The sequence below is a fragment of the Dendrobates tinctorius genome, unplaced genomic scaffold, assembly GCF_039654945.1.
Source record: "Dendrobates tinctorius isolate UK_male_01 unplaced genomic scaffold, ASM3965494v1 ptg000219l, whole genome shotgun sequence".
NCBI classification, from domain to species: Eukaryota; Metazoa; Chordata; class Amphibia; order Anura; family Dendrobatidae; genus Dendrobates; species Dendrobates tinctorius.
The window spans coordinates 2,172,355-2,191,854 of NW_027361886.1; positions in this window are offsets into that span (position 1 = coordinate 2,172,355).

The following is a 19,500-nucleotide window of genomic DNA, read 5'->3' on the forward strand; positions in this document are numbered from 1 at the left end:
AGGTCACAGCTGTGCCATCGAGCCTGTCACATAGCGCTCAGATATTCATTGGGCCTCACACAATCCAAAAGTGTCCAGTGTCCAAAAGTGTGTGCAGAGATTCAAAATCTCACTTATCCTCTAGTCACTTAGGTCACAGCTGTGCCATCGAGCCTGTCACATAGCGCTCAGATATCAGTGGGCCTCACACAATCCAAAAGTGTCCAGTGTCCAAAAGTGTGTGCAGAGATTCAAAATCTCACTTATCCTCTAGTCACTTAGGTCACAGCTGTGCCATCGAGCCTGTCACAAAGCGCTCAGATATCAGTGGGCCTCACACAATCCAAAAGTGTCCAGTGTCCAAAAGTGTGTGCAGAGATTCAAAATCTCACTTATCCTCTAGTCACTTAGGTCACAGCTGTGCCATCGAGCCTGTCACATAGCGCTCAGATATCAGTGGGCCTCACACAATCCAAAAGTGTCCAGTGTCCAAAAGTGTGTGCAGAGATTCAAAATCTCACTTATCCTCTAGTCACTTAGGTCACAGCTGTGCCATCGAGCCTGTCACATAGCGCTCAGATATCAGTGGGCCTCACACAATCCAAAAGTGTCCAGTGTCCAAAAGTGTGTGCAGAGATTCAAAATCTCACTTATCCTCTAGTTACTTAGGTCACAGCTGTGCCATCGAGCCTGTCACATAGCGCTCAGATATTCATTGGGCCTCACACAATCCAAAAGTGTCCAGTGTCCAAAAGTGTGTGCAGAGATTCAAAATCTCACTTATCCTCTAGTCACTTAGGTCACAGCTGTGCCATCGAGCCTGTCTCATAGTGCTCAGATATTCATTGGGCCTCACACAATCCAAAAGTGTCCAGTGTCCAAAAGTGTGTGCAGAGATTCAAAATCTCCCTTATCCTCTAGTCACTTAGGTCACAGCTGTGCCATCGAGCCTGTCACATAGCGCTCAGATATTCATTGGGCCTCACACAATCCAAAAGTGTCCAGTGTCCAAAAGTGTGTGCAGAAATTCAAAATCTCCCCTGTCCTATAGACACCTTGTACCTTGTTTTACATACTATATAGTTTGTTGGATTTTGTCTACATTTCTACCAAAAATGAGGAAGGCTGGTGGAAGAGGACGTGGAATTGGGCGGGGGTTGGCAGCTGGTAATGATGGTGTTGGTGGTGGATCTGATGGTAGTGGCAAGAGCAAAATAGGACCGAATGCAGGAGGTGTTGAGCCTGCGTCATCATCTGGCTACATAAGGCCTCGAACGCTTAGTTTTCTAGGAGTTGGCAAACCGCTTTTAAAGCCAGAGCATCAGGAAAAAGTTTTGTCTTACATTGCTGACTCAGCCTCCAGCTCTATCGCCTCCTCTTCTTCAGTTGTAAAAAGTAAAAGCACTGAGTCGTCATTGGAGGCTCATGTTCATGAACCACACCTTTCCTTGTGTCCTTCACCCCAACCAAGATTGAAGGATGACGCAGGCCATACTACTGATTACTCCATGGAGCTGTTTTCACATACCATGCCTGGATTATCAAGTGAAATGGTGAATTACCCAGGCCAAGATGAATCTGACATGGAGTGCACTGATGCACAGCCGCTGATGGATGATTCTGCTGGTACATTCACTCAGAGCACTACATTGTCCTCGCAGTGTACAGAGCCAGATTCTGACCCTGATGAGACTCAGGTGCCCCTTCCCGCACACTATACCACCATACACGGTGACACAGAGGAAGGTGCACATGACATTGAAGAGGAGGTGATGGATGACCCAGTTGACCCAGATTGGCATCCATTGGGGGAAGAGGGTGCTGCTTCCAATAGCTCAGATGAGGAGCATCCACAGCAGACATCGACATCGCAACAGCTGTTATCTGGCAGGCCCGGAGCACTCCAAAGACAGGTTCCAAACATCAAAAGAGTTGCTGGACAGCTTGTCCAGAGGGTCAAAAGATCACAGCGTGCTAGGCCGCAAAATGTCTGCCAAAGTAGGAAGAGTGCAGTGTGGCACTCTTTTGAACAAAATCCTCATGATCAGGCCAAGGTTATCTGTAAGAAGTGCGCAAAGACCTTTAGCCGAGGGAAAAATCTGAAAAATTTGAATACCAGTTGCATGCTTAGACATTTAACCAGCATGCACTTGCAAGCGTGGACACAACACCAAACCTCAAGTGCCACATGTGCAACTGATCACAACGAAGGTAGTCAGCAACGCTACATTGTTTCCCCCACTGTAAGCCCACCGGTTAGCACAGCAGCAAATGTTGAGGTGTCGTTGCAAGGCCACAGCAGTCAGGGAATTCCACTGTTATATCAACGAAAGACTGATTCTAGGCCATCAGAAAGAACACCAACTCCATCACCATCATCAACCCTCTCTCAGTCCGCCCTGTCCACCGCTACTTCCACCATATGCAGCTCTCAAGTCCAGCTCACCCTCCCAGATACTATGAGTAGGTCAAGAAAGTACTCAGTCTCTCATCCGCGTACACTGGGTTTGAACGCCCACATTGCCAAACTAATCTCGTTTGAGATGATGCCCTTTCGGTTGGTGGAAAGCACAGCTTTCCGCGAACTCATGGCCTATGCAGTACCACGCTATGACCTACCCAGTCGTCACTTCTTCTCTCGCAAAGCCATCCCAGACCTCCACCATCATGTGAAAAACCGCATTGTCCATGCACTCAAGCAGTCAGTGAGCGGAAAGGTGCACCTCACTACTGATGCATGGTCCAGTCGGCATGGCCAGGGCCGTTACGTGTCCATCACTGCGCACTGGGTTAATGTGGTGGATGCAGGGTCCACAGGGGACAGCGGTGGTGGGACAGTGCTGCCTAGCCCACGGTATAGGAAACAGTTGGCTGTAGGCGTTCCACCCTCCTCCTCCTCCTCCTCCTCCAGAAGCGAAAGCTCGTCCACAGAGCGCAGTCGTACGAGCACTCCATCTGCAGCTGCCACTGTTGCACATGATGTGTCCTCCTATCGAGCAGCTAGTGGAAAGCGTCAGCAGGCTGTGTTGCAGATGATGTGTTTGGGCGACAGACATACCGCCGAGGTGCTGGCCGAGTACTTGAAGCGACAAACTGAGTCATGGCTGGGCAGTGTACATCTTGAGGCAGGCAAGGTAGTTAGTGATAACGGCCGTAATTTTGTGGCAGCCATAGCCCTTTCAAAACTCAGCCACATACCTTGCTTGGCTCACACCTTGAACCTGGTGGTGCAGTGCTTCCTCAAAAATTATCCGGAGTTAACAGCCTTGCTCCAGAAGGTGCGAAGACTGTGCGCGCACATCCGCCGGTCGCCTGTACACTCCGTTCGTATGCAGAAGCTGCAGCGATTGCTCCACCTTCCCAACCACCGCCTCATTATCGACATTGCAACAAGGTGGAACTCCACCCTGCACATGGTGGAGCGGCTGTGCGAGCAGAGGCAGGCCATAATGCATTTGTGGGAGGATACACGGCCAGGCACTTTGAGAGCAGACATGGAGTTGACAGGTGTGCAGTGGTCGAAGCTGAAAGACCTCTGTAAAGTCCTTCAGTGTTTTGAGGAATGCACACGGCTGGTAAGCGCAGACGACGCCATCCTAAGCATGAGCATCCCACTTATGCGTCTGCTCATGCAAACTTTGACGCACCTTAAGGAGCAGGCGTCTGCAGCCAATGTTGATGAGGAGGAAGAGGAGGAGGGAATCCTTGATGACATTCAGCCATTGTCTGCTCAGGGACCTCTCCTGGACGAGGTGGAGGAAGAAGAGGAGGAGGAGGATGATGATGGGGATGATTACTTAGGGGAGGAGGATGCATCTCGTGGGGCAAGTGAAAATGTTGGCGTGGCAAGGTCTGGTACAGGGTTTGTGCGTGACTGGAGGGATGTGGATTTGCCAGAAAGTGCTCCTCCAACCAGCACTCGCAGTGCATCATTGACACCGGGAACATTGGCCCACATGTCAGATTATGCCTTGCAGATCCTAAAAAGGGACCCCCGCATTGCCAAAATGATGAACGATGACGACTACTGGTTGGCCAGCATCCTGGATCCACGCTATAAAGGCAAATTACAAAACATCATGCCACAGGAGAACCTTGACCTAATATTGGCTAATAAACAAGCAACTCTGGTAAATCGGTTGCTTGAGGCATTCCCCGCACACAGCAGCGGTGATGGTTCTCACACAAGCCGTACGGGCCGGGGGCAGCTTGGCAGAGGTGTTCGTGGTGCACACAGCAGAAGTGGCGTTGGAGACAGGGGTTTCATGACAATGTTGTGGACTGATTTTTCAAATACCGCTCACACAACTGGTAATACTGCATCGATGGAAAGTGACAGGAGACAGCAGTTGTCAACCATGGTTACAAACTACTTTTCCTCCCATATCGATGTTCTCCCACACAGGTCATTCCCCTTTGACTATTGGGCTGCTAAACTGGACACCTGGCCTGAATTGGCCCAATATGCCTTACAGGAGCTCGCTTGCCCAGCTGCAAGTGTGCTATCGGAAAGAGTCTTCAGTGCAGCTGGATCAATCCTGACAGAAAAAAGGACCCGTCTGTCAACCCAAAATGTGGATGATCTAACCTTCATTAAAATGAACCATGCATGGGTTTCCAAGGATTTTGTCCCACCTTCCCCTGATGACACATAGGGTGACAGAAAAATGGCTTGCTTTGGTCCACCTCTTCCTGGGACTTGACCTATTTCACCTTTTGCATCAGCTGAATGTCCAACATCAACATATGCCACTTTCTAAAACTCCCTAACTGTGCTGCCTCCCCCCCCATGGCCAGGGTCACCACCTAGCGCACGACACCGTGCGAGTGCCGTTGCCCTGGACAGGTGGGTAGGCCGACTCTTGGGCGCGGGCACTGGCACAGGGTCCCTCATAGTGCAATCAAGTGTCTCTGACGGTGGTGGTGCACACCCGCCGTCAGACACACCGCTGTACTATGAGGGGCCCAGTGCCAGTACCGACGCCCACGAGTGGGCCCCCCTTGCTTGGGCAGGGCCCCAGCATTTGCAATCTTTACCTCTCCCTGCTCCTCCGCTGTGTAATCTGGGCCGTCAAATCCATACTGTGCCTGACACCGTCTGAGCCTGCCTCCTGAGACATATATTTTGAATGTGTACGCTATCCATACATGTTATCCGGGGATACGGTACCCTTTCTAACCTTTGTGCAATCACGTGCAATCCATACTGGGCCTAACACCGTCTGAGCCTGCCTCCTGAGACATATATTTTGAATGTGTACGCTATCCATACATGTTATCCGGGGATATGGTACCCTTTCTAACCTTTGTGCAATCACGTGCAATCCATACTGGGCCTAACACCGTCTGAGCCTGCCTCCTGAGACATATATTTTGAATGTGTACGCTATCCATACATGTTATCCGGGGATACGGTACCCTTTCTAACCTTTGTGCAATCACGTGCAATCCATACTGGGCCTAACACCGTCTGAGCCTGCCTCCTGAGACATATATTTTGAATGTGTACGCTATCCATACATGTTATCCGGGGATACGGTACCCTTTCTAACCTTTGTGCAATCCATACTGGGCCTAACACCGTCTGAGCCTGCCTCCTGAGACATATATTTTGAATGTGTACGCTATCCATACATGTTATCCGGGGATACGGTACCCTTTCTAACCTTTGTGCAATCACGTGCAATCCATACTGGGCCTAACACCGTCTGAGCCTGCCTCCTGAGACATATATTTTGAATGTGTACGCTATCCATACATGTTATCCGGGGATACGGTACCCTTTCTAACCTTTGTGCAATCACGTGCAATCCATACTGGGCCTAACACCGTCTGAGCCTGCCTCCTGAGACATATATTTTGAATGTGTACGCTATCCATACATGTTATCCGGGGATACGGTACCCTTTCTAACCTTTGTGCAATCACGTGCAATCCATACTGGGCCTAACACCGTCTGAGCCTGCCTCCTGAGACATATATTTTGAATGTGTACGCTATCCATACATGTTATCCGGGGATACGGTACCCTTTCTAACCTTTGTGCAATCACGTGCAATCCATACTGGGCCTAACACCGTCTGAGCCTGCCTCCTGAGACATATATTTTGAATGTGTATGCTATCCATACATGTTATCCGGGGATACGGTACCCTTTCTAACCTTTGTGCAATCACGTGCAATCCATACTGGGCCTAACACCGTCTGAGCCTGCCTCCTGAGACATATATTTTGAATGTGTACGCTATCCATACATGTTATCTGGGGATACGGTACCCTTTCTAACCTTTGTGCAATCACGTGTAATCCATACTGGGCGTGAGAACGGCTGGCGAGCTGTTAAGCAAGCTACAGCACCTGTGGTTTGCACACGTAAGTTTTTCATTTTTTCAGGAATGACGGTTAGGCCTAATTCCGGAACTGCAGTTGACCTGCACTTACTGGGAAATCATTGTTCGCGGGTAATAATTGTAATCAGTGATCCCCATCACTAACGTTGTTCAGCGGGTTATCTGCACCTGTAAGCGACAAACGCTGGCCTTTTCAGTGTAGAGCACATGCAGCCACGGACATGTAAGGGCATGACACACCAGTTATTGGCCAATCTCATGTTCCAGAGCCTCACGTGTCCCTCTAGTAAGCCGGACTCGAACCGCGGGGCATGACGGAGTCTCGTTCGTTAACGGAATTAAGCTTGCAATGTGTGCATCTGTTCTGTAGCTGGCATGGTTGAGGTTTCCCAGGTGGAGTCGAATTTAACCGTAGGCTCCACTCCTGGTGGTGCCCTTCTGGACATTCCTTTAAGGTTCAGCTTTGCAACCATACTGCCCACGTAAAACAAACAATTTGCCTTCATGAACGCTGTTTGGAGGGTCATGACTCGTGGGAATAACGCCGCCCAATCAGTTAACCTGCTAGAGAGATCCTTCATTGCTCCCAAGCATGACATCACACTCCATAGGAGGAAGGTAATGCCACTGTAGCGACCGTACTCCTGGGGGCGACACAAGTGCACTGATGCCCAGCCACTGCTCGATGAATCTGCTGGTACATTGACCCAGACCACTACATTCCCCTCGCACGCTACACGGCCTGAATCTGACCCTGATGAAACTCAGGTTACCCTTCCCATATACAGTTCCATCTTACACGGTGACAAAGAGGAAGCTGCAGATGAAAGTGCAGGTTCGGCCCACCCGCCATCAGACACACCACCGTACTATCAGGGGCCCTGTGCCAGTGCCGTCGCCAATGAGTGGGCCCCCCCTGCTTGCTCAGGATCACAGCACTTGCAAGGTTGAAATACTGTGCAGTGAGATGGAAGATGGGGACGACGAGGAGTCCAGACTAGTACAGGGATTCCCTAGCGAGGAGACTTATTTGATTGTTTTCAATGTTGGGACAGCAATTTTTGGGGAGCACGTTACTCTGGAGAATGATAGATGGGGCCCACCATACACTGGAACATTCCAAAGGTGGACATCAGACACTGGAGCAGCATTTACAGGGCCCATTATACACTAGAGCATTAGAAATGGGGCCCATTATGTTTGGAGCATTATTTGGGCCCATAAGACAGTGGAGCTTCATCCATGGGGACCAACATATACTGTAGCATTATGTGGAGCTCATCATATACTGTTTCAAACATTATATGGGACCAATGATTCTGTATGGAGAAATAGATGGGCCTCGTCATGAGATGTAAAAAGTGAAGTATTTTTCATTGTACTATACCGCTATTTCTCTGCCGTATCGGAGCATGATGAGTTTTGGTATGTGTTAAAGGGGCGCGCTTTCGCCCAGGGCACATGAAAACCTGGAGCCAGCCCCCCCCCACAACTTTAGCCAAATAACCCCCATTTTTCAGTGCGTAACTTGTATTATGAAGTTAATTAAGGTTGACAAGCTTAAGTAAGAAGAATTGATGCTTTTGGCATTCAAATGGGCACTGTAGGTGTGTTTCCTGTCCTCCTCTCACTGCCGACTTTTATTCCCCATTGACTTACATTGGGTTTCGTGTTTCGGGACGACCCCGACTTTTCCCTATAATCGGACGATCTTGCTCGACCCGACTTTTGGAAAAGTCGGGTTTCACGAAATGAAACGCGACCCTAAAAAAACAAAAGTCGCTCAACTCTACACCCGAACATAAAAATGAGAAAAAGGGAAATGTATTTGAAACGTACACCAGTATACAGTGTTGGAGTACTTTGAAATCTTCGTTTATATTTCAGTGTCAGTCAGCCAGTCCAGACTCTCCGCTAGAGGAAGGTAGATGGATAAAAGTACAGACGTAAAGTCGAGTGACTTTAGATGTTTTGGAATTAGTAATCACGGAAAAACCTCCCAGGAGAATTTGCAGAAGCGATGCTGACCCTCAATAACTTTAACTGTGGAAACAGCTAAAACACAAATTAGTGACGAAAGGGTTGCTGTATCGCAGTAGCGTCGATCCCATCCCCGTAACTCGTCTCCATCAAATTGTGATCATAGGGAGAGCTGTAGACATGGTCCTCATTGCCTATCATGATCTGTCTGGTCACTTTGGAGTGCAAAACACACACGTCACAGGCCGTAGGGGATTCTATTGGATTGCCATGAGAGGAGACATTGAAAAATGGTGGCAGGAATGTCACACATCTGTGACTATGAAAAATGTGAAAGATGATCATAAAGCACCACTGCATCCGAATGGGAGTTGACGTCCATTACAAATGGTAGCCATTGGTAATCTGAAGGTAGAGGCCAGCAGGACAGGACATAGCTACATCTTAACCATCATCGATCAGTACACCAAATTTGTAGTGGCTGTCCCTGTGATGGATTTAACTGGCCAGACTACACAGCGGTGGAGCAGGGAGAGGTATTGCAAGTACTGTATCCCTGAGCAAGCAGGGGGGACCCACTCGTGGGCGCCGGTACTGGCACAGGGCCCCTCATAGTACGCCAGTGTGTCTGATGGCGAGTGGTCCCCCCTACCGTCAGATACACTTTATTGTACTATGAGTGGCCCTGTGCCAGTGCCGTCGCCCAAGGCTGGGGCCACACACCTGTTCAGGGCAACAGCACTTGCCCGGGTGTGGAAGATGTTGATCCCGGGCCTGGGGTGGGGGGGGCAGCCCATTTAGGGTGGTTTAAAAAATGGCATATGTTGATGTGTAGGCTGGACTTTCAGTTGCTGCAAATGGAGGAATTGGAGAAGTCAGAGGAAGAGGAAGACAAAAGCGAGCCTTTTTTCTGGCAACCTATGTGTTATCAGGGGAGGGTGGGACAAAATCTTTTGAAACCCATGCATGGTTCATTTTAATGAAGGTTAGATCATCAACATTTTGGGTCAACAGACGGGTCCCTTTTTCTGTCAGGATAGATCCAGCAGCACTGAAGACTCTTTCAGATAGCACACTACCAGCAGGGCAAGCGAGCTCCTGTAAGGCAGATTGTGCCAATTCACGCCAGGTGTCCAGTTTTGAGGCCCAATCAAAGGGGAATGACCTCTGAGGAAGAACCTCGATATGGGAGGAGAAGTAGTTTGTAACCATAGTTGACAACTGCTGTCTCCTGTCACTTGCAATCGATTCTGTATTAGCTGTCGTGTGCGCGGGACTTGAGAAATCAGACCACAACATGGTCAGGAAACCCAGGTCTCCAACGCCAGTTCGGCTGTGTGCACTGTAAGAGAATGGTCAGCCATAATATACTGAGCGGCCATGTTGTCTCTAGCAGCCATTTTGTTGAAAGCTAGAGAAGGAATCTACTTCTACAAAAGAACTAATAGATGGAGGATGGCAAAATGAGATCATGTCTCCTAGAAACCTCAGCCGATGTGCGTAGAGGAAGATTGGATCGATCAATAGGGTCACAGGTTACCAAATATATGGTCAGTATGCTTATACGTGATAGTGTGGTAGCGAAGTGTAGAGTAGTTAAAATGTCAGGATGTAAGAATTTAGGGACCTAGACTGGAGACAATGATAAGATTTTAAGACAGTAGCCATAGATACCAATGACTTATGGGTTTTAGTGTTGCTTGGAGAAATGTTAATTAATATCTTTGTATTATGTCATTATATTCTCTGTTCTAAACCACGTTTCTGTAGATTACCATGAAAACGCCTTAGAATTATAATGTTAACGCCCTCTGCGGCAAAATGCAGCTTTCTTTGTTCTGATAATGTATAAGAAGCCCCTGTTACTGTCGATCGGGGCCATTCCATCGCCATCATGCCACTGTGCCTCACCATGGCCAGGGCACAGAGCCTTATCATCGCCAGACTTCCTAGCGAATCTCTGCCTGTCTGTATTCCTGTTTTTGCCCGCATATTCCAGCTCCTCTGTTATTCTGTATCTGTTTTGCTGTGTATCTCCGAATAAACCTTCAACCTCAGCTTGATAAGAGATCGTCTGTGGAACTTCTTCCCGACTCTTCCAGCTCTCAATAGGACTTTTTCTTACATGCACCACAAACACCTTTTCCATTTTGCCCACTATGGCTCGTGGGAGAACCAGCTCCACTGCTGTGTGCTGGGAATGCCTCAAACAACCTGTTTACCAGAGTTGCTTGTTTGTTAGCCAATATTAGCTCTAGGATCTCCTATGGCATGATGTTGTGTAATTTGCCTTTATAGCGTGGATCGAGGATGTTGGCCAACCAGTAGTCATCATCCCTCATCATTTTGGCAATGCGGGGGTCCCTTTTTTAGATCCGCAAGGCATAGTCACACATGTGGGCCAATGTTCCAGGTGTCAATGCTGCACTGCCAGTGGTGGGTGGAGAGCAGTTTCTGGCAAATTAACATCCGTCCCGTCACACACAAACCCTGTACCTGACCTTGGAATGCCCACATGTTCTCTTGCCCCCTGAGAAGCATCCTCCTCCCCAAAATAATCATCCCCCTCATCCTCCTCCTCATCTTCCTCTTCTTCCTCCACCTTGTCCATGCCAGTTCCCTGATCAGACAATGGCTGACTGTCATCAAGGCTTCCCTCCTCCTCCTCCTGTTGCTCCTCAGCTGCAGACACCTGATCCTTTATGTGCGTTAAAGTTTGCATGAACAGGCGCATAAGTGCTATGCTCATGCTTATGATGGTGTTGTCTGTGCTTACCAGCCGTGTGCATTCCTCAAAACACTGAAGGACTTTACAAAGGTCTTTCAGCTTTGACCACTGCACACCCGACAATTCCATGTCTGCCCTCAAACTGCTTGCCCGTGTATCCTCCCACAAATGCATTACAGCCTGCCTCTGTTCACACAGCCTCTCAACCATGTGCATGGTGGAGTTCCATCTTGTAGCAACGTCTATGATTAGGTGGTGCATGGGGAGGTTGAGTGATCGCTGCAGCTTCTGCATACGACTGGAGTGGACGCTTGAGCGGCGGATGTGCGAGCACAGTCTTCGGACCTTATGGAGCAGGGCTGTTAACTCCGGATAATTATATAGGAAGCACTGCACCACCAGGTTCAAGGTGTGAGCCAGGCAAGGTATGTGTGTGAGTTTTAAAAGGGCTATGGCTGCCACAAAATTCTGCCCATTATCACTGACTACCTTGCCTGGCTCAAGATGTAGACTGCTCGGCCATGAGTTTGTCGATGCAAGTAGTCGGCCAGTATCTCCGCGGTGTGTCTACTGTCGCCCAAAGACATCATTTTTAAAACAACCTGCTGCCGCTTACCACTGTCACATCTCCGTCAGATTTGGGGCCTGCTGTTCCGGTCGCAGCCACTAGGAGGCGCCGGACCGTCACTTCGCCGTCAGACTCGGGGACGGCTGTTCCTGCCTCGGCCACTGGGAGGCGCCGTGGTTCTATTACGTCGCCGTCAGACTCAGGGCCTATGGTCCCAGCTTTAGCCACTAGGAGGCGCCGGTCTGTCACGTCACTCTTGGATTCGGGGCCTGCTGTTCCGGTCACGGCCACTAGGAGGCACCGGACCGCCACTTCACCGTCAGACTCGGGGACAGCTGTTCCTGCCTCGGCCACTGGGAGGCGCCGTGGTTCGCCCGTGAGTTATGGTGGTGACAGAGAAGTGGCTCCTGCGCAGGCATCTGGTGGGCGCAGGCTCCGTCCCTCTGTCAGTCGTCAGGGGGTTACTGCATCACCATCTAGCCTGGTCCTGGGGGCGGCCCTAATGACATCACCAGTCCAGGAACCTGTGAGGGATGACCTGATCCCTCAAATATCTTGGGACTGGTCTTGCAAGCCGCCGGATATATTCTTGTTTCCCCTGTGTGCTACTTAGTGATTGATTTCTGTTTGACTCTGACCTCAGCCTGGATTTCTGACCCCTCTATTGCCTGACGATTTTGTACTTCTGCTACTCTCCTGGTTTGTGACCTTGGCCTGGATATTCTGACTCTGCTACTTCCTAACGATTCTGTACCTCTGCCGCCCTTCTGGTTTTTGACTCTGACCTTGGCCTGAATTTGACTCTGCTATTGCCTGCCGTTTTTGTACTTCCCTGACGACCGTCCTGCTCTGGCCGCTGCTCATATTCAGACAGCTACCTCCTGGGCTCTGTTGTAAATCCAGATCCCTGTATAGGGGTAAAGGGTATCAGTGTTTCTCGGGGTGTTGTCTGGCTGCAGCCCAGAACCGCAGACGGACGTTACATTATATCTGGCCCTAAAATTAACTGCTTCTTGTGTATATACCCAACATATACAAAAGCAGTCTCCCTGAATTTTTTTTTTTCCCTTCTTCTGACTGAGCTGATTTCTGGTCTGAACACCTGTTGCATTGCACAGCCTGGAAGATCACTCTCATTTTCCTGCACAACTATGCGGCAGTCTGGAGTCTTCAGGGAGAGAGCTGCACCTCAGAGATCCATGCTGCTGGCACGTCGGCCTCTGGGCAACTACTCTGGCTATGGTTGCCCAGGGGCTCAGGTATTGCCCGCAGATGCGGCCAAAGTTTTATTACCTATCTCAGTTTCATGTGGTCAGAAAACGCTGTGTTTAAACGCGTATGTGGATAGTGGCTCTGAAGGAAATTTTATGGATTCTTTGACTGCTAGGAATCTGGGTGTAACACTACTAAAACTTAATGCCCCTATTAAAACCACGGCTATTAATGGCACATCCAATAATCAGGAGGGGGTTAAGTTTGTTACTGCCAAGGTTGCTATGTCTGTGGGAGCCTTACACACTGAGCTTGTGTCATTTTTTGTGATGGACAATTTATCCTCTGCAGTTATTCTGGGTATGCCGTGGCTACGCCAGCACAATCCTGTCATCGACTGGCACTTGGGTGATGTTGTACGCTGGAGCCCACAGTGTCAGGAAAATTGCACATCCCTAGTAGTAAACCAAGTTAAGGTTAAAACCCCCCACATACCGTTTGCTTTCAGAGATTTTGAGGATGTCTTTTATATTGTAGAATCTGAAAAGCTACCCCCTCACAGAGAGTATGATTGCCCTATTGATCTGATTCCGGATGCCCGTCTCCCTAAGGGAAGAATATTTAATCTCTCTGGCCCAGAGCGTCAGGCCATGAATGACTATATTGCAGACAGCTTAAGAAAAGGGTTTATCAGACTGTCCATTTCTCCAGTTGGGGCCGGGTTCTTCTTTGTGGAAAAGAAGGATGGTGGTCTCAGACCCTGCATTGATTATCGGGAGTTGAATGCAATCACTATAAAAAACCAGTATCCGCTTCCACTCATCCCTGATCTTTTTAATCAGCTAACAGGAGCCCGTTGGTTTACTAAACTTGACCTCCAGGGGGGCATATAATCTGGTCCGCATAAGAAAGGGAGATGAGTGGAAAACGGCCTTTAATACACCCCTTGGCTATTTTGAGTACCTGGTAATGCCGTTCGGACTCAGTAATGCACCTGCCGTATTCCAGCACTTTGTTAATGATATTTTTAGAGACATTTGCGGGGTGTATGTCGTGGTGTATTTAGATGACATTCTGATTTACTCTGCTGACCCTGTGACACACTCTCAACACGTGTGTTCTGTGCTACAGAGACTACATGAACACTCCTTGTTTGCTAAACTGGAGAATTGTGTCTTTTTTGCTGAGGAGGTACAGTTTTTAGGATACATGGTTTCAGGTAAAGGCTTCTGCATGGATCCTGCCAAGGTCCAGCCTATTAAGGCTTGGGTGCAACCCAAATCGCTGAAAGCGCTGCAGCGATTTTTGGGGTTTGCTAATTATTACCGCAAGTTCATTAGAGGTTTCTCAGAGATTGCCAAGCCACTCACGGATCTGACCCGGAAAGGGGCGGACGTGGCCAATTGGAATCCTGAGGCAATTCAGGCATTTTCTACGTTAAAAGAGTGCTTTGTGGCCAACCCGGTTTTGGTTCAGCCGGATCTGGACCGTCCATTTATTGTGGAGGTGGATGCCTCTGAAGTCTGAGTGGGAGCAGTGCTATCACAAGGCACTACATCCCTCACTCAGCTTCGTCCATGTACGTTTTTTTCCCGCAAATTCTCTTCCATGGAGAAAAACTATGATATAGGGAATCGGGAACTATTGGCAATTAAATGGGCCTTCGAGGAATGGCATCACTTCCTCGAGGGCGCCAAACACTAGATCACGGTAATTACCGATCATAAGAACCTGACATACCTGGAATCAGCAAAAAGGTTAAATCCTAGACAAGCAAGATGGGCATTGTTTTTCTCTAGGTTTAATTTTATAATCACCTTCCGCCCTGGTACAAAAAATGTGAGGGCCGATGCCCTCTCTCGCAGTTTCTGCCCCTCAGAAGCTGAGGACTGTGAACCAGTTCCAATATTGGCCACAGGGATCGTTGTGTCCGCAGTGTCTTTGGACCTTCTGGAGGAGATCCGTAAATCCCCAGAACAAGCCCCTGACACTACGCCACCCAACAAATTGTTCGTTCCACCTGCGTTTCACCTACAAGTGCTTAGAGAATCACATGACTCTGTCTTGGCAGGCCATCCTGGTCTCAATAATACCGCCAGATTGATAACTAGGAATTTTTGGTGGCCGACGGTGGTTAAGGACTGCAATGAATATGTTTTAGCATGCGAGGTCTGTGCCCGCGCCAAGTCCTCCCATAATCGCCCTGCCGGCTGGCTCCAGTCCTTGCCCATCCCCGAGAGTCCATGGACCCACATCTCCATGGACTTCATTACGGACCTGCCGTCCTCAGATGGAAAAACGTGTATCTGGGTGGTGGTGGGCAGGTTCAGTAAACAATGTCATTTTGTTCCCCTGTCGTGGTTACCTAACTCGGAAACGCTGAGTAAACTGTTTATTGTACATGTGGTACGTTTACACGGTGCCCCGGTCAATATTGTGTCTGACAGGGGTACCCAATTCGTGTCAAAGTTCTGGAGGGCGTTCTGTAAACGCATCGGTATTGAGCTATCTTTTTCCTCGGCTTACCACCCTGAAACCAATGGTCAAACCGAACATGTCAACCAGGCTCTGGAGCAATACCTTCGCTGCTACGTCTCAGAACACCAGTCCGATTGGGCAGAACATCTGCCACTAGCCGAGTTTGCCCTAAATAATCAGTATCAGGACTCCATTAAGTCCACCCCCTTTTTCTGCAACCACGGGCTGCATCCGCGCTTTGGCTCATTCTCGGCCAGAATGTCGGAGCTTCCTGGGGTAGAGAAAAATATACATCGTTTAAAAACCATTTGGTCTGAGGTAAACTCGAACTTGAAAGGGGCCCAGGTTAGACAGACCTCGGCAGCGAACAAACGGCGATCCAAAGGACCGCACCTGGGAGTTGGAGACAAGGATTGGCTCTCCACCAAAAACATCAAGCTTAAAGTACCGTCTGCCAAACTGGGTCCCAGATTTATTGGTCCATACGAGATTATAGAGGTGATTAACCCGGTGGCCTTCCGTTTACAACTCCCTCAGTCTTTCAAATTATCCAATGTCTTCCACAAGTCTCTCCTCAAGTTGTATCGCTCCCCAATTCACCCTGTCCCGTCCCCTCCTCCTCCCGTTTCGGTCGGAGGGTCCTTGGAGTATGAAGTCCAGGGTGTCCTTGACTCCTGCCTTGTACTGGTACACTGGAGGGGCTACGGCCCGGAGGAGAGGTCCTGGGTCCCTGCAAGGGACATCCATGCCAAAGCACTAATTATAAGATTTCACCTCCTTCACCCTGACAAACCAGGTTTTGAGGGTCCAGAGGCCCCTCTTGGAAGGGGGGGTACTGTCACGTCTCCGTCAGATTTGGGGCCTGCTGTTCCGGTCGCAGCCACTAGGAGGTGCTGGACCGTCAATTCGCCGTCAGACTTGGGGACAGCTGTTCCTGCCTCGGCCACTGGGAGGCGCCGTGGTTCTATTACGTCGCCGTCAGACTCAGGGCCTATGGTCCCAGCTTTAGCCACTAGGAGGCGCCGGTCTGTCACGTCACCCTTGGATTCGGGGCCTGCTGTTCCGGTCACGGCCACTAGGAGGCACCGGACCGCCACTTCACCGTCAGACTCGGGGACAGCTGTTCCTGCCTCGGCCACTGGGAGGCGCCGTGGTTCGCCCGTGAGTTATGGTGGTGACAGAGAAGTGGCTCCTGCACAGGCATCTGGTGGGCGCAGGCTCCGCCCCTCTGTCAGTCGTCAGGGGGTTACTGCATCACCATCTAGCCTGGTCCTGGGGGCGGCCCTAATGACATCACCAGTCCAGGAACCTGTGAGGGATGACCTGATCCCTCAAATACCTTGGGACTGGTCTTGCAAGCCGCCGGATATATTCTTGGTTTCCCTGTGTGCTACTTAGTGATTGATTTCTGTTTGACTCTGACCTCAGCCTGGATTTCTGACCCCTCTATTGCCTGACGATTTTGTACTTCTGCTACTCTCCTGGTTTGTGACCTTGGCCTGGATATTCTGACTCTGCTACTTCCTAACGATTCTGTACCTCTGCCGCCCTTCTGGTTTTTGACTCTGACCTTGGCCTGAATTTGACTCTGCTATTGCCTGCCGTTTTTGTACTTCCCTGACGACTGTCCTGCTCTGGCCGCTGCTCATATTCAGACAGCTACCTTCTGGGCTCTGTTGTAAATCCAGATCCCTGTATAGGGGTAAAGGGTATCAGTGTTTCTCGGGGTGTTGTCTGGCTGCAGCCCAGAACCGCAGACGGACGTTACAACCACTAGCTGTTCGATAGTGGGACACCTCGTGTGCAACACTGACAGATGTGGATGGAGTGCTCGTGCGACTGCGCTCTGGCGATGAACTTTCGCTTCTGGAGGAGGAGGGTCGAACACCTATAGCCAACTGTTTCCTATACCGTGAGCTAGGCAGCACTGTTCCACTGCCACTGTCCCCTGTGGAGCCTGCATCCACCACCGCAGTGATGGACACGTAACGGCCCTGGCAATGCCTACTGGTCCATGCATCTGTTGTGAGGTGCACCTTTCCACTCACTGATTGTTTTAGTGCATGGACAATGCGGTCTTTCACATGCCGGTGGAGGGCAGGGATGGCTTTTCGAGAAAAGAAGTGCCGGCTGGGTAGGTCATAGCGTGGGACAGCATATGCCATGAGCTCTCGGAAAGCTTCGCTTTCTACCAAACGGAAGGGCATCATCTCTAATGAGATCAGTTTGGCAATGTAGGCGTTCAAAGCCAGTGTACGTGGATGAGAGGATGAGTACTTTCTTGTCCTACTCAGTGTCTGGTAGGGTGAGCTGGACTTAAGAGCTGCATATGGGGGAACTAGCATTGGATATGATGGACTGAGAAGGGGTTTGTGATGGTGAGGGTGTTGATGGCCTAGATTCAGTGTTTCCTCACGAAAATATTGTGATTGCCTGACTGCTTTGGCCTAGCGACGACACCTCAACATTTCTTGATGGTGGTGTGCTTAGCGGTGGCCTTACAGTGGGGGAAGCGATGGAGCGTTGCCGGCTAACTTCAGTGGGAGCAGTTGCACATGTGCTACCTGAGGTTTTGTAGTCCATCCACGCTTGCAAGTGCATGCTGGTTAAATGTCTAAGCATGCAACTGGTATTCAAATTTCGTAGATTTTTCTCTCTGCTACGGCACTTCTTACAGATAGCCTTTGCGTCGTCAGTAGGATTTTGTTCAAAAAAGTGCCACACTTCACTCTTTCCACTATGGTACAAATTTTCAGGGCTTGCATGCTGTGTTAATTTGACCGTCTGGTCAAGCTGTCCAGCAACTCTTTTAGTTTTCTTGCCAAGTTTTTTGACAGCTATGGGCCTGCCGGATAACCGCTGCTGCGATGATGATGCCTGCTGCGGATCCTTCTCCTGTTCTGACCTATTGTCACCAGCACCCTCTTCCCCCAATGGATGCCAATCAGGGTCAACAACTGGATCATACATGACCTCGTCTTCAATGTCATCTGCACCTTCCTCTGTACCTTCCTCTGTGTCACCGTGTAAGGTGGTAGAGTATGTGGGAAGGGGCACCTAAGTTTCATCAGGGTCTGATTCAGGCTCAGTAGACTGCGAGGGCAATGCAGTGCTGTGGGTGAATGTACCAGCAGATTCATCAAGCAGTGGCTGTGCATCAGTGCGCTCTATGTCAGATTCATCTTGAACTGGGGAATTCAGGATTTGACTTGATAACCCAGGAATGGTATGTGAAAAGAGCTCCATGGAGTAATCTGAAGTGTGTGCTGCGGCATCCTTCACTTTTGGTGTGGGTGAAGGACACAAGGAAAGGTGTTGTTCCTGACCAGAGGCCTGCACTGATGACTCTGTGCTTGCAGTTTTTGTAACTTCAGAAGAGGAGGCAATAGAGCTGGAGGCTGTTTCAGCAATGTAAGCCAAAACTTGTTCCTGATGCTACGGCTTTAAAAGAAAAGGGAACCTTAAAGGCCTTCTTGTGCCAGACTATGACGCAGGCTCAACACCTCCTGCCTTAGCTGCTATTGTGCTTTTGCCAGAACCAGCCGATGCACTCCCACCACCACCGTCAGTACTAGCTGCGCCCCCCTGCCCACGTCCGCAGCCTCTTCCACCAGACTTCCTCATGTTTGGGAAAATGTACCAAAAATACCAGCAGAGAAATTGTACTGTATGAGTAGCGTACAGCTGTGTAAGGTGTATGTAAGAAGTGAAATCTCTGTATATATTTTGTGAGTGACAGACGCTTATCCAGTATGTATTTCACCGTAATCCAACAAGCAGATATACGGTACTGTATCAGAGGTGTACAGCTGTATATGTTGTTCGTGAAACTGTCAATCTCCGTATATGTATTTACGGAATGTCACACACACGCTGACTCTGTGTAGATGTGACTGTAATAAGAACACCAGATATCCGATACGGTTTGAGAATCGGACTGCTCAATACGGTGTATAAAGAAATGGAAATGTCCGTATATGTATTTATGGGGTGTCACACACACACGCTGACTCTGTGTAGATGTGACCGTAATAAGAACACCAGATATCCGATACTGTTTGATAATCGGACACCTCTATATGGTGTATGTATGGAAAAATGTTAATCTCCGTGTATTTTTTTACCGAGTCACACACATATAGTGTAGCATGTATTTGTCTGTTATACCAGCCGGTACACGGTAGTGTGTGAGGAGCGTACACCTC